This window comes from Sminthopsis crassicaudata, chromosome 1 (assembly GCF_048593235.1).
Source record: "Sminthopsis crassicaudata isolate SCR6 chromosome 1, ASM4859323v1, whole genome shotgun sequence".
Classification (NCBI taxonomy): Eukaryota; Metazoa; Chordata; class Mammalia; order Dasyuromorphia; family Dasyuridae; genus Sminthopsis; species Sminthopsis crassicaudata.
In genome coordinates, this window is record NC_133617.1 from 491101098 (window position 1) to 491116459 (window position 15362).

Below are 15362 nucleotides of genomic sequence, written 5' to 3' on the forward strand. Positions count from 1 at the left end.
ACACACACACACACATATATATATACATACATATACATACATATATATATATACATACATACATACATACATACATACATACATACATATGGAGAGAGAGAGACAATAGAGAGACAGAGAGTGAAAGAGATAGGAATGGTAGAGAGTTCAATATCACTTTGGCTTTTATTATCTTATGTGCACCCTGGGGCAGAACTAGAAGATTTTTGATAGAGTGAATGACATGACAAATTTAGATCTCATATTATTTTGGAAATACTCTTTCTGAAGTCCTCTATTTTGGAAACTGAGACTTATCTATTGAAGGATGATTTTTTTATATTGTGCATTTCTATTGGTTCCTTATAAATTTTAAAATTGACTTTTTTTTTCTAATTCACAATTTTGGTTCTTAGCTTCATTGATTTTGTTTATGAACAAAAATTAGTTTAGTAGGATAACAATTATCTATTTTTTTCCTTTTATAATCATCTCTATTGTGCTCTATATTGTATATACAATGACATTAGAGTAAGACAACTGTCCCATATTCCAAATTTCACTATTATTGTTGGGATTATCACCATCTTTTCAGTCATTTAGTTCTTCACAAATTCAATGTAATTAAAAAAAAAAAATCAGGTCTGGGAGAAATTAAGCCTCATGAATCTACAGTCTCTGTGACAGTGTATCCTCCCTTCATTCCAATTATTTTTTCCCACTCTGTCATTATTGGGCTGCTTCATCCTTTAATGTTGACCACCAGAGATTGTGCCTTGAAGGAGCAAAGTCCTCTGATTCATGCAATTCTCAGCTTCTGTTCCTGTATATGGAGCATCTGTTTTCCTCTCTTCCTTCTACCTTTTTCTTTGATGACTGTAATTGAATCAGCTGGTGAGTACCATTGCTCACTGAAAGAGAAAGAAAAGAATGCCCTATTGTTCCATTACCATGAATCCCTTTACATTCCACTACTCCCTAATATGTGTTGTGTTCATCATTATAATGTGGGCTCCTTGAGATCAAGAATTGGCTTATTTGTATTTATATCTCAACATTTATCATAGATTAATACGTGTTTTTAATGCATTTCATCTCATCCATCCTCATATTTAACTAATTATACTATCTTGTCAGGTCTCTTTCAGGCAGTTGAAAAGTATTTATTAAGTGCTTAAGGCACTGTAACAAACACTGGGACTAGAAATACAAGCAGAAAGGACAGTCCTTGCATTTAAGAACTCACATTCTAATAAGGAAATAAAACACATAAAAAGGAAATTGAAAAACAAAGAGAGTGGGGAGAAAGACAAGGATACCCAATAGTGAGACATGGCATGGAAGAGAAGTCTAATGTAAGCAACTCTTTTTGTAGTGGCTAGAAACTGGAAACTGAATGGATGCCCATCCATGGGAGAATGGCTGAATAAATTAAGGTATATGAATATTATGTAATATTGTTATTCTATAAGAAACAACCAACAGGATGATTTCAGAGAGGGATGGAGAGACTTACATGAACCGATGCTAAGTGAAATGAGCAGAACCAGGAGATCATTGTACATGGCAACAAGACAATATGATGATCAATTCTGATAGATGTGGCTCTCTTCAACAATGAGATGCTTCAAAACAGTTCCAATTGTTCAGTGATGAAAAGAGCTATATACTCCCAGAAAGGAAACTGTGGGAATTGAGTGTGGACCACAAGATAGCATTTTCATTCTTTCTGTTGATGTTTGCTTTCATTTTATTTTCTTTCTTTGTTTTTCTTTCCTTCTTGATCTGATTTTTCTTGTGCAGCAAGATAACTGTATAAATATGTATATGTGTGTATGTATATGTACATATATATATATATTAGATTTAACATATATTTTAACATATTTAATATGTATTGGACTATGTGCCATCTAGGGGAAGGGGTAAGGGGAAGGAGGGAAAATTTTGGAAAAGAAAGTTTTGCAAGGGTCAATGTTGAAAAATTACCCATGCATATGTTTTATAAATAAAAAGCTTTAATAAAATTAAAAAAAAGAAAAGTCTAGTGTAAGTCATTCTGTAGATGAATGATACAGAACTGGCCTGAATACATGTTCTTAGAGGAGCCATTCAATCAGAGGGAGAGAATCCAGGAGCAGAAGTTATTTCTAATTTATGAATTCCAAGGCTAAAGTGAGATTCCAAGATAAAGAGATTTCAGGGAACATGGTAGAGGAAGATTGGGATTCCAGTTTGGAAGGTAAATCTCTAGTGTCTCTCCCCTTCTCTCTACTCATACAACCACCATAAAAACCCAGGCCTTCATTATTTCTTTCCTGAACTATGATAACTTCGTAACTGTTCTTGTCTCAAATGTCTTCTTACTTCAATCCATATTGCTGCTAAAATGAGTTTCCTAAAGTGCAGATCTGATCACATAATTCCTTTGCTTAATAAACTCTAGTGGCTCACTATTAATTCTAAGACCAAATATTATTTCATTTTTATCTCATTCTTTTTTTTCTACTTTTGGTGTAAGTTTTATCATTTAAATAATTATCAGTATGAAATTCTATTCCTTGCTTATTTTATATTCTTGTTTATCCTTAGCTATTCTCATTCATAGGATAAAAAATCAAAACAGCTGTATCACTCTTTTAATGATAAATCAAAATGGTCACAGAGTCTTCTACTATATTCTGTCATTCTTCTGCTTTGGTCTAGCTCTGACTCATATCTGAAATAAAGTAGCATCCTCCTTTTCAAAGCACATAATCTGTTAAAGAAATTAGCCTTTACACACTAATGCACTACAATGCATGAAAGAAATACACATGGTGTCAAGACATTGCTTTTCTGCTAAATCATCCCATCAGTCACTATCAGAGTTACTCATCAGCTCATCATCTACACTATCAGAGATCTGTTTGGGCAGCTTTGCAAAGTGGACAATGCCAGAAATGACGCTACACTTTCTGGTGATGGATATCAGTCTCTTGACAATTTCTGCCAAGAGACCTCTTCATCATTCAGTGGAAACGCAATCCTGAGTATTCAATAATTCCTCTGAATTACCACACCATCATTTTATAGACTGCTAGGCAGAGATTTCATTTGTCAAGGTTGCATTTGGAAAGTATTTCTCATCCTCACATCTTTTTGTTCCTCTCCTCATCCACCCACCAATAACTCTTTTGATTTTCTTTATATATATATATATGATATTTTCCACAATTTTTTCTTTGCATATCCCTGGGGAAGATTTATGAAATAAAAAAGATATCTGTCTCTGCACTTTCCCTTGGCTATCTTACCCTTTTCCACAGTTTCATTTGTTAACTCTTTACAACTGGCTCCCAAATCTATGGCTCCAATTTCATCCTCTTTCCCAAATTGTATTGTTAAATCTCTTTCTTTCCCTCCTTAAACTTGGATGGTATATATGAATCTCAAACTGAACATGTCCAAAATTGCATATAATTTTCACTGATCTCCCCTCTCTTTAGATTTCTTTATTACTGTTGATGACATTATGATCCTCCCAGAACATAACATTGAACTTTCCCTTCATTCTCCACATCCAATTACAAGTCCTAGAAATTCACACTATCTTTTGTTTCTGTCCTTTTCCTCACTATCACTATGATAACTCTAGCTGAAAACTCATAGATTTTAATACATTAAAAATTAACCTTTAGCTCCCATTCTTACATTTCCAATCCATCTTCCCTACAGCTGAGCAAGAAATCTTCCTAATTTACTACTGTGTTCATATCACTCCACTATGTAAAAACATTTGATCACTTTCCATTTATTTCTGAATAAATATTACTGACCTTCCTATTGTTTAAGAGCATTCTTTAATCTGGCCTTATCTGCAAGGCAGTCGGTGGGTGATGTAGTGGATAAGGGTTGAACCTATAATCAGGATAAATTAAGTACAAATCCAACCTCAGTCCTGTGGAAGTCCTTTAACGTCTGTTTGTCTCATCATTTTCAACTGCAAAATGAGGTTAAAAATAGTACTAGGTTGAAGGTTTATTCTGAGGATCAAATGAGACAATTTCAAAAGGAAAATTAATTGGTACTGTCTAAGAAATAGAAAGGCAGATCAGTGAAATAACATAGACATACAATCTTCAGAAACAAATGATTATAGTAACTGAGTTTGAAAAATGTGAAGATTCAAGTTTTAGGTATAAAAATTATTTGGTAAAAATTCTTGGGAAAGCTGGAAAGAAGTATAGTAGAAATTGGGCATAGACCAATATCTTATGCTATTTACCAAGATAAGGTTAAAATGAATAAATGTTCTATATATGAAGGGAAGTATTACAAGAAAACTTGAAAGTTATTCCTAATCAGATTAACAGATAGGTGAACAGTTTATGAATAAGCAAGAGATAGTAGTGTGAAGTGAAAAATGGATAAATTTTGATCATGTTAAATTAAAAAAGTTTTTTGCATAAAAACCTTCCATGTTGCTAAGATTAGAACAAAAGCAAAAATTTGAGGGCATAATTTTGTAGATAGTTTCTCATATAAATGTATAATATCTCAAATATAAAAAGAATTTTGTCAAATCTGTAGTAATATGTATCATTTCTTAATTGATAAATGATTAAAGAAGAGCTATGGAAAGTCATCTGCCTCACCTTCACCTCCAGAGCCATCTGGGTCCATTGGCCAGATATAGATCAAGGCAGTTGGAGATAGCCCTGAATGAAATGGAAGACCTTGGCCTTCTAGCATCATAATCTTTATTTATTTTGTAAATTATTAAAGCTTTCTATTTTTCAAAACATATGCATGGATAATTCTTTAATATTGACTCTTGTAAAACTTTGTGTTCTAATTCCCCCCTTCCCTCACCCCTTTCCTAGATGACAAGTAGTCCAATATATGTTAAACATAGAAATATATGTTAAATCCAATATATGCATACATATTTATACAATTATCTTGCTGCAAAAGAAAAATGAAATCAAACCAGAAAAAATGAGAAAGAAAATAAAATGCAAGCAAACAACAACAAAAAGAGTGAAAATGCTATGTGATACTCAGTTCCCATAGTCCTCTCTCTGGGTGCAAATGGCTCTCTTCATCACAGGATCATTGGAACTGGTCTGAATCATCTCATTGTTGAAGAGAGCTATGTCCATCAAAATTAATCATCATATAATCCTGTTTCTGTGTACAATGATTTCCTGGTTCTGCTCACTTCACTTAGCATCATTTCATGTAAGTCTCTCTAGGCCTCTCTGAAATCATCCTGCTGACCATTTCTCACAGAACAAGAATATTTCTTAACATTCATATACCATAACTTTTTCAGCCATTCTCTAATGAATGGGCATCCATTCAGTTTCCAGTTTCTTGCCATTATAAAAAGGGCTGCCACAAACATTCTTGATCTCTTTAAGATACAAGCCCAGTAGCAACACTGCTGGATCAAAGGATATACAGAGTTTGGTAACTCTTTGGATATAGTTCCTAATTGCTCTCCAGAATGGTTGGGTCCATTCACAATTCCACCGACAATGTATTAGTTTCCCAATTTTTCCACATCTCCTCCAACATTCATCATTATCTTCACCTGTCATCTTAGCCAATCTGAGAGATGTGTAGTAATATCTCAAGAGTTGTCTTAATTTGCATTTCTGTGATCAATAATGCTTTAGAGCATCTTTTCATTTGACTAGAAATGGCTTCAATCTCTTTATCTGAAAATTGTCTGTTCATATTCTTTGACTTTTTATCAATTGGAGAACATCTTGAGTTTTAACTAACACCTATTTTTAATTGAAGATACAAAATAAAGCTGTATGATTGAACAAATCCTAGTTATGGGAGTTAAGTTGAAACTTTGGCTCTTCTTTTGTTTGCATTATTTTGGGAAAATAAATATGCCTTTGCTATTCCTTGTATATAATAGAATCATAGAACCTTAACTCTAGACTGGGGACACTGCGTGTCACCTTATGAAATATTATTTTTCAGATGAAGAAACTGGATGATTTGCCTAATGCCACACAGGAACTAACTGGAGGGGGTAGGATTTAAATTCAGATCCTGTAACTTTGGAGTTCTCTCACAATCTCCTGTGACATTGTGCCATTACTTTTAAAAGTATAAAACATCAGGGAAATCTTCATGTAACTATCTTTCCTTAGCATTTTATCTAACCTTGTCATGACCATCCTGACTTGCGGTCCATGACTGGTATTGATAATTAAGGTGCCATGGTAATGATTATGGTTGAAATAAGAAGTAATACTTCCTTTTTTTAGTCTTTGTTCTCTATCCTTCTCAAGTCAATTGAATTCAAATATGCACTAAGTGTGGATAAAATGCTGGGTCTGGAGCCAGAAAGAGCTGAATTAAAATCTGAACTTAGACACTAATTGTGTGACCACGAGTAAGCCAGTTGAACTTCAGTTTCCTCAAATGTAAAATAAGCTGGGAAAAGAAATAACATCTTTGCCAAGAAAACTCCATATGGATTTGTGAAGAGTTGGACATGACTGAAAATGACTGAACACATTAGATATTAAGCATAAGAAAAAAAAAATCCCAGCCCTCAAGGATCTTATATTTTACTGAGGTGAAGGACGAGGAGAATAATACACAGATAGATAAATATGAACCATATATAAGGTATCTATAAGGTAATTTGGGGAAGGGGTAGAAAAAAACAGAAATAACTAAAGTGAAGGCTCCAAAAGAAAATTGGCACTTAGGCTGAACCTTTAATGGAGCAAAGTAGTCCAAAAGGGAAAAAAAAAAAAAAAAAAAACGTGGCAGGATAGTATCCTAAGGAATAAGATCATCTAAGATAGCCTGAGGAAAAACACCAAAGAAGAAGGAGGAATGTTGGGTATCATAAAAAGGAAACTGTCCTGTTTGGAATGGCCCCAAATTCCTATCCCTATCTTCCACACACACACACACACACACACACACACACACACACACACACCCAACACACACACACCAGGCTGGAGCACAATTACTACCTACCAGTTAAAGACAGATAGGTTACCACAGGGCCTTCTTCACACCTCAGACAAATCAGACATTTAAAATAAAACTTGCCACAATTGATTTCTTAAAATATTATCTGTAACTCTGATACCAAATGCCATTCAGTTGTACCAGACAAATGAAATTTCTATAGAAAGGGAAATGTTTTAAATCATATTTTTATTTATGAACTAAAATAAACATATCCATAGTACAATAAAAAGATGATTGTACCTGAAATTGCAAATCTACTATTCACAGCTTGCTGTTCCTTTAAAATATGTAACAGAATTTACCATATAAATGTTTTCTCCCTTCCCTTCCTTCTTCCCTGTCCTCCTCCCTCTGTTCCTTACTTCCTTCCTTCCTCCCTCCTTCCTTTCTTCCTCCTTCCTTCCTTTCTACCTTTATTTTGTCCTGTTTCTTTGCATCTTCTTTTGCTTCTTTTTCTTTCTTCCTTTCCTTTCTTTCTTCCTTTCCTTTCTTCCTTTCCTTCTTCCTTCCCTTCTTCCTTTCCTTCCCTTCTTCCTTCCCTTCCCTTCCTTTCTTTTCCCTTCCCTTCCCTTTCTTTATTTTTCTTTCCTCCCCTAAGATTATACATTGTTAGACACAAATACATATATATGTGTATTTGTATGTATGTGTGTGAATATGTGTGTGCATTAAATATGTATATTCATATATGTGAAAATTATTCTATAAATATTTCTATGTCTCAATTCTTTGTCTGGAGGTGGATAGCCTCTTTCTCTATATGTACTTTATAGTTAATTTTGGTATTTATACTAGACAAAATAACTTATTCAATCAAAGCCATTCTTAAAACAATATTGCTATTACTATATACATCATTCTTTTGGTTCTGCTCATTTGATTCTTTGTGTTTGTTTTTTTAATTAAAGTTTTTTATTTACAAAGCATATGCTTGGGTAATTTTTCAACACTGACCCTTGCAAAATTTTCTGTTCCAAATTTTCCCTCCTTCCCCCCACCTCCCCTAGATGTCAGGTAGTCCAATACATGTTAAATATGTTAAAATATATGTTAAATCATATATATGTGTGTGCGTGTGTGTGTGTGTGTGTGTGTGTGTACAATTATCTTGCTGAATAAGAAAAACTGAATCTAGAAAGAAAAAAAAAACATGAGAAGGAAAACAAAACACAAGCAAGCAACAACATAAAGCCTGAAAATGCTATGTTACGGTCCACACTCAGTTCCCACGGGTCTCTCTCTGGGTGTATATGGCTTTCTTCAGTACTGAACAACTGGAACCAGTTTGAATCAGCTAATTATTGAAGACAGCCATGTCCATCAGAATTGATCATCATATAATTTTATTGTTGCCAGGTATAATGATCTCTTGATTCTGCTCATTTCATTTAGCATCTATTCATGTAAGTCTCTCCAGTCCTCACTGAAATCATCTTGTTGGTTGTTTCTTACAGAACAATAATATTCCATAACATTCATATACCATTTATTCAGCCATTCTCCAATTGATGGGCATCGATTCATTTTCTAGTTTCTAGCCACTACCAAAAGGGATGCCACAAACATTTTTGCACATGGAGGTCCCTTTCCCTCCTTTAATATCTCTTTGGGATATAAGCCCAGTAGAAACATTGCTGGGTCAAAGGGAATGCACACTTTGATAATTTATTATGCATAGTTCCAAATTGCTCTCCAGAAGGCTAGGATCCATTCACAGTTCCACCAACAATGTGTCAGTGTCCCAGTCTTCCCACATCCCCTCCAACATTTGTCATTATCTTTTCCTGTCATCTTAGCCAATCTGACAGCAGTGTAGTGGTAGTTATCTTAATTTTCATTTCTCTGATCAATAGTGATTTGGAGCACCTTTTCATATGTATGACTAGAAATAGTTTCAATTTTTTCATCTGAAAATTGTCTGCTCATATCCTTTGACCACTTATCAGTTGGAGAATGGCTTGAATTCTTATAGATTTTATTCTCTCTATATTTTAGAAATGAGGCCTTTATCAGAATCTTTGAATATAAAAATGTTTGTTGAGTCCCTTCTGATCTTTTCTGCATTAGTTTTGTTTATACAAAAACTTTTTAACTTAATACAATTAAAATTATCTATTTTGCAATCAATAGTTCTCTATAGTTCTCAAGAGATCTCAATAGATATCTAATTCTTTGGTCACAAATTCCTTCCTCCTCCACAGATCTAAGAGGTAAACTATTCTATGTTCTTCTAATTTGTTTATAATATCATTTTCATGTCTACATTATGAACCCATTTAGACCTTATCTTGGTATATGGTGTTAGATACCTAGTTTCTGCCATACTAGTTTCCAATTTTCCCAGCAATTTTTGTCAAATAGTGAGTTCTTATCCAAATAGTAAGTATCTTATCTGGGGTCTTTGGGTTTGACAAACACTAGATTACTATAGTCATTGACTATTTTGACCTGTGAACCTAACCTATTCCAGTGATCAACTACTCTGTTTCTTAACCAGTACCAAAAGGTTCTGATGACCACTGCTTTATAATATAATTTTAGTTCTGGTATAGCTAGGCCACCTTCATTTGCTTTTTGTTTCATTAGTTCCCTTAAAATTCTTGACCTTTTGTTCTCCCAGATGAATTTTGTTATTTTTGCTAGGTCAGTAAAATAGTTTCTTGGGAGTTTGATTGGTATAGAACTAAATAAGTTGAGTAGTTTAGGTAGTATTATCATATTTATTATATTTGCTCGAGGGCAGTGTTTCTAATACAATATTGAATAGTAATGGTGGGCAACCTTATTTCTCTGATCTTATTGGGAATGGTTCCAGTATATCACCATTACATATGATGCTTGCTGATGGTTTTAAATAGATACTACTGATAATTTTAAGGAAAAGTCCATTTATTCTTATCTAGTGTTTTTAATAGGAATGGGCATTGGATTTTATCAAATGCTTTTTCTGCATCTATTGAGATAATTATATGTTTTTGTGAATTTGGTTATTGATATAGTTTTCCTAATTGATATAGTTTTTCTAATATTCAACCAGCCCTGCATTCCTGGTATAAATACTACTTGGTCATGATGTATTATCCTGGGAATGATTTTCTGTAATCTCTTTGCTAATATTTTATTTAAGATTTTTGCATCAGTATTCATTAGGGTCTATAATTTTCTTTCTCTGTTTTCAACCTACCTGGTTTAGGTGTTGGTACCATGTCTGTGTCATAAAAGGAATTTGATAGAATTCTTTCATTCCCTATTTTTTCAAATAGTTTATATAGTAATGAAGTTATTTGTTCTTTTAAACATTTAGTAGAATTCACATGTAAATCCATCTGGTCCTGGAAATGTTTAGCTTGTTCTATTTTCTTTTCTAAAATGGGACTATTTAAGTAATTTCTTTCCTCTTCTTTTTTTTTAAATATGGGCAATCTACATTTTTGTAGGTATTCCTCCATTTCACTTATGTTATCAAATTTTTTGGCATAAAGTTGGACAAACTCCTACTTATGGCTCTAATTTCCTTTTCATTGGTGGAAACTTCTCCCTTTTAATTTTTGAGACTAACAATTTGATTTTTCTCTTTCCCTTTTCTAATAAAATTAATTAATGCTTTATCTATTTTGTTAGTTTTTTCATAAAACCAACTTTTAGTTTTATTTATTAATTCAATACTTTTAAAATTTCAATTTCATTAATCTCTCCTTTTATTTTTAGAATATCAAGTTTGGTATTTGATTGTTTTGTTTTGTTTTGTTTTTCTTTTTCTAGTTCTTTTTAGTTCCAAGCCCAATTCATTGATTTTCTTTTTCTCTATTTTATGCAAGTAAGCATCTAGAGATATAAAATTTCCCCTTATAACCACTTTGGTTGCATCCCACAAATTTTGGTAGGTTCTCATTATTGTCATTCTCTTGGATGAAATTGTTAATTGTGTCTATGATTTGTTGTTTCACCCATTCATTCTTTAGGATGAAATTATTCAGTTTCCAATTAGGTTTTGGTCTATTTATTCCTGGCCTCATATTGCATGTGATTTTTATTGCATCATGATCTGAAAAAAATGCATTTATTATTTCTGCTTTTCTTCAGTTAATTTTGATTTTTGCCTTAATATATGATCAATTTTGTATAAGTTCCATGAAAAAGAAGTCAATTCCTTTCTGTCTCCATTCAACTTTCTCCAAAAGTCTCTCATACCTAAATTTTCTAAAATTCTATTTACTTCCTTAAGTTCTTTCTTATTTATTTTTTGGTTCAATTTATCTAGTTCTGATAGAACAAGGCTGAGATCCCCCACTCATATACTTTTATGGTCTATTTCTTCTTGCATCTCTCTTAACTTCTCCTCTAGAAATTTCCATGCGATACCACTTGGTGCATATATGTTTAGTGTTGATATTGCTTCATTATCTATGATACTCTTTAGTAAGCTATAGTTTGCTTATCTTTATCTCTTTAAATTAGATCTATTTTTGCTTTTACTTGATCTGAGATCAGGATCCTACCCTTTCTTTTTTTAAATTTTTTTTTCCTTCACCTGAAGCATAATATATTTTGCTCCAGCCCTTTACCTTCACTGTATATGCATCACTATCCTTTAGATGTATTTCTCATAAAGAACATATTATAGGATTTGGCTTTTAATCTAGTCTACTATCTGCTTCCATTTTATGGGGGAGTTCATCCCATTCACATTCACAGTTAAAATAACTAATTCTGTATTTCTTGCCATTTTATGTACCCTAGGTTATGCTTTTCTCTTTCCTATTCCTCTTCCTTCCTCCCCAACTCCCTCAAACAGTTATCCCTCGTTAGATCTCCCTCCCTTTTTTACACCTTTTCCCCAATTCTTGTTTTTCTTTCTATTAGTCTTTCCCTTTCTTCCCTCCCATTTCCCTCCCACTACTCTATAAAATGAGACAAGTTTCTTTATGATACCAAATATGTCTACTATTCTCTCTTAGAGCCAAATCTGATAAGAGTAAGATTCACATAATGCTCATCTCCCTCCCTTCTTTCTCTCAATTATAATAAGTTTTCTTTGGCTCTTTGTGAAGTATGATTTCCCTTATTTTACCTCCTTTTTCCTTTTCTTCCAGTATGAGCCCCTTTCCACTTTGTTCCTTTTTTCATGTCATCATAGTAAAATCAAATTATATACACATTCTCTAAGTATACCCATAACAGAACTCTTGAGATCTGTGTTTGGAGATCAAATTTTTTGTTCAGTTCTGATCTTTTCATTAGAAATAGGTGAAATTCACCTATATAATTGAATGTCCATCTTCTTCCCTGAAAGATAATGCTCATTTTTGCTGGATAGCTTATTCTTGTCTATAATACCAGTTCCTTTGCTTTTCAGAATATCAGATTCCAGGTCCTTCAATCCTTTAAGGTGAAAACTGCTAGGTCCTGGGTAATCCTAATTCTTGTTCCTCAGTATTTAAATTATTTCTTTCTGGCTGTTTGTGATATCTTTTCCTTGGTACGATTCTGAAATTTAGCCATGATATTCCTTGGGCATTTTTTTTATTATTATAACTTTTTATTGACAGAACATATGCCTGGGTAATTTTTTACAGCATTATACCTTGTATTCACTTCTGTTCCGACTTTTCCCTTCCCTCCCTCCACCCCTTCCCCTAGATGGCAAACAGTCTTATACATGCTAATTATGTTATAGTATATCCTAGATATTATATATGTGTGCAGAACCAAACAGTTCTCTTGTTGCACAGGGAGAATTGGATTTAGAAGGTAAAAATAACTTGGGAAGAAAAGCAAAAGTGCAAACCATTTACCTTCATTTCCCAGTGTTCCTTTTCTGGGTGTGGCTGATTCTGTACATTATTGATCAATTGGAACTGAATTAGATCTTCTCTTTGTTGAAGATATCCACTTCCATCAGAATATATCCTCATACAGTATCATTGTTAAAGTGTATAATGATAACTTAGTTCTGCTCATTTCACTTAGCATCAGTTCATGCAAGTCTCTCCAAGCCTCTCTATATTCATCCTGCTGGTAATTTCTAACAGAGCAATAATATTCCATAACATTCATATACTATAATTTACCCAATCATTCTCCAATCGAGGAGCACTGATTCATTTTCCAGTTTGTACTCACTACAAAAAGGACTGCCACAAACATTTTGGCACATACAGGTCCCTTTCCCCTTCTTTAGTATTTATTTGGGATATAAGCCCAGTAGTAGCACTGCTGGATCACAATTTGATAACTTTTTGGGCATAATTCAGATTGCTCTCCAGAATGGTTGGATTCATTCACAACTCCACCAGCAATGCATCAATATCCCAGTTTTCCTGCTTCCCCTCCAACATTGCACATTATCTTTCCCTGTCATTCTAGCCAATCTGACAGGTATGTAGTGGTATCTCAGAGTTGCCTTAATTTGCATTTCTCTGGTCAATAGTGATTTGGAAAACTCTTTCATATGAGTGGAAATAGTTTCAATTTCATCATCTAAGAATTGTCTGTTCATATCCTTTGACCATTTATCAATTGGAGAATGGCTTGATTGCTTATGAATTAGAGTCAATTCTCTATATATTTTGAAAATGAGCCTTTTATCAGAACCTTTAACTGTAAAAATGTTTTCCTAATTTGTTACTTCCCTTCTAATCTTGTTTGCATTAGTTTTTGTTTGTACAAAGGCTTTTTAATTTGATGTAATTAAAATTTTCTATTTTGTGATCAATAATGATCTCTAGTTCTTCTTTTGTCACAAATTCCTTCCTCCTCCACAGGTCTGAGAGGTAAACTATCCTATGTTCCTCTAATTTATTTATGACCTCCTTCTTTATGTTTGGACATTTAATTTTGGGGTCTCTTTCAGGAGGTGATAGGTGTATTCTTTAAATGGCTATTTTACCTTCTGATTCTAAAATATCAGGGCAGTTTTCTTTTATGATTTCCTGTAAAGTAAAGTCTAGGTTCTTTTTTTTTTTTTCATCATGGCTTCCAAGAAGCCTAATAATTTTTAGATTGTCTCTCCTAGATCTATTTTCCAGGCCAATTGTTTTTCCTAGGAGATATTTCATATTTTCTTCTATTTTCTTTTTCAGTTTTTGTTTGTTTGGTTTTGTTTGACTGATTCTTGTAGTCTTATTTAATCATTCACTTCCATTTGTTCAATTCTAATTTTTAGTGTATTATTTTCTTCAGTTACTTTTAGCTCCTTTTGCAATTGATTAATTATTTTTTTTGTTCATTGCATTCTTTTCCAATTTTTCCATTCCTTCTTGCAATGATCACATTTCATTTCCCCATTTTTCTTCTAACTCTTTTTTAAGATCCTTTATGCAATCTTCAAAAAAAAAAAAAAAAAAAAAAAAGCCTTGTGAAATGGAGACCATTTCATATCTCTCTTTGGAGTTTCTTCTATTGCTTTGCCTTTAGGAACCTCAGGATTTGAGGTCTGTTCTCTCTCTCCATAAAAGCTGTCTATGATGAGAGTTCTTTTTTTGTTTTTTATTCATTTTTTTAAGGCTTGAGATCTGTTCAGTGCAAAGGAGAGAGCCAGCTGCTTTAATTTGCCCTCGGGCAGTTGTGCTGATTGATTTCCAGTGCTGGGTAATAGCAGCTAGATCTGACATTTTTCCAAGGCTCAGTTACTTACAATTTGTCTTTTACAAAAGGCAAATCTACCAAACTCCCTGCTTGCAACCAAGACAGAGTGGCCTAAGAGACTCACAGAAGATTCCCAGGTGCATGGAAGCACAACACTCTAACTCTCTACTCCAGCTTCTTGCCCAGGTCTCCTTATGCTAAAGTCTGGTTTTGGCAGACTGTCCCCCTGCCTGATTAAAATAGATCTGTTCTGAAATTCTTCCAAGGTATCTTCTTCTAGAAATGTGTTGCACTTCAAATATTTGTAGATTTTTTTACTTCAAAACCAGTTTGGAGGCTTAATCTGCTGTTGGCTTGAGAGAAGGTTAGAGTAAGTTACAGAGAGTTATGTCTGCTCTCCACCATCTTGGCTCTTCCTCTAGAAGTCTGCTCATTTATTTCATGAAAGTCTTTCCACATTTTTCCCCCTAAAATCATCCTGCTCATTATTTCTTATAGCACAGCAATATTCCATCACAATCATATATCACAACTTTTTTTAGCTATTCCCAATTGATGGACATTCCTGCAATTCCTAGCTCTTGTCACCACAAAGAATGTTGCTATGAATATTTTAGAAAATATAAGTTCTTTTCTTTTTTTTTAAGAAACATTTTCTAATTTTTAAAAAATATTTTTTCCAATTATATATAATAGCAATTTTTAACATTCATTTAAAAATAATTAAGTTCTGACTTCTCTCCCTTCCTCCCTCCCCCTGCCTTGAGAAGGCAAGCAGTTTGATTCAAATTAGACAT

At 33.4% G+C, this 15362-nt stretch overlaps 1 long non-coding RNA gene across 1 annotated transcript in view; it reads right to left on the bottom strand.

Moving 5' to 3' along the window:
• Window positions 1-487: 487 nt before the first annotated feature.
• The window catches only part of LOC141555057 (uncharacterized), a 161438-nt gene continuing 146563 nt past the window's right edge, over window positions 488-15362 (bottom strand). Inside the window, exon 3 of the long non-coding RNA XR_012486060.1 lies at window positions 488-890. This is a non-coding gene — a long non-coding RNA (uncharacterized LOC141555057). The remainder of the gene's footprint in view (window positions 891-15362) is intronic.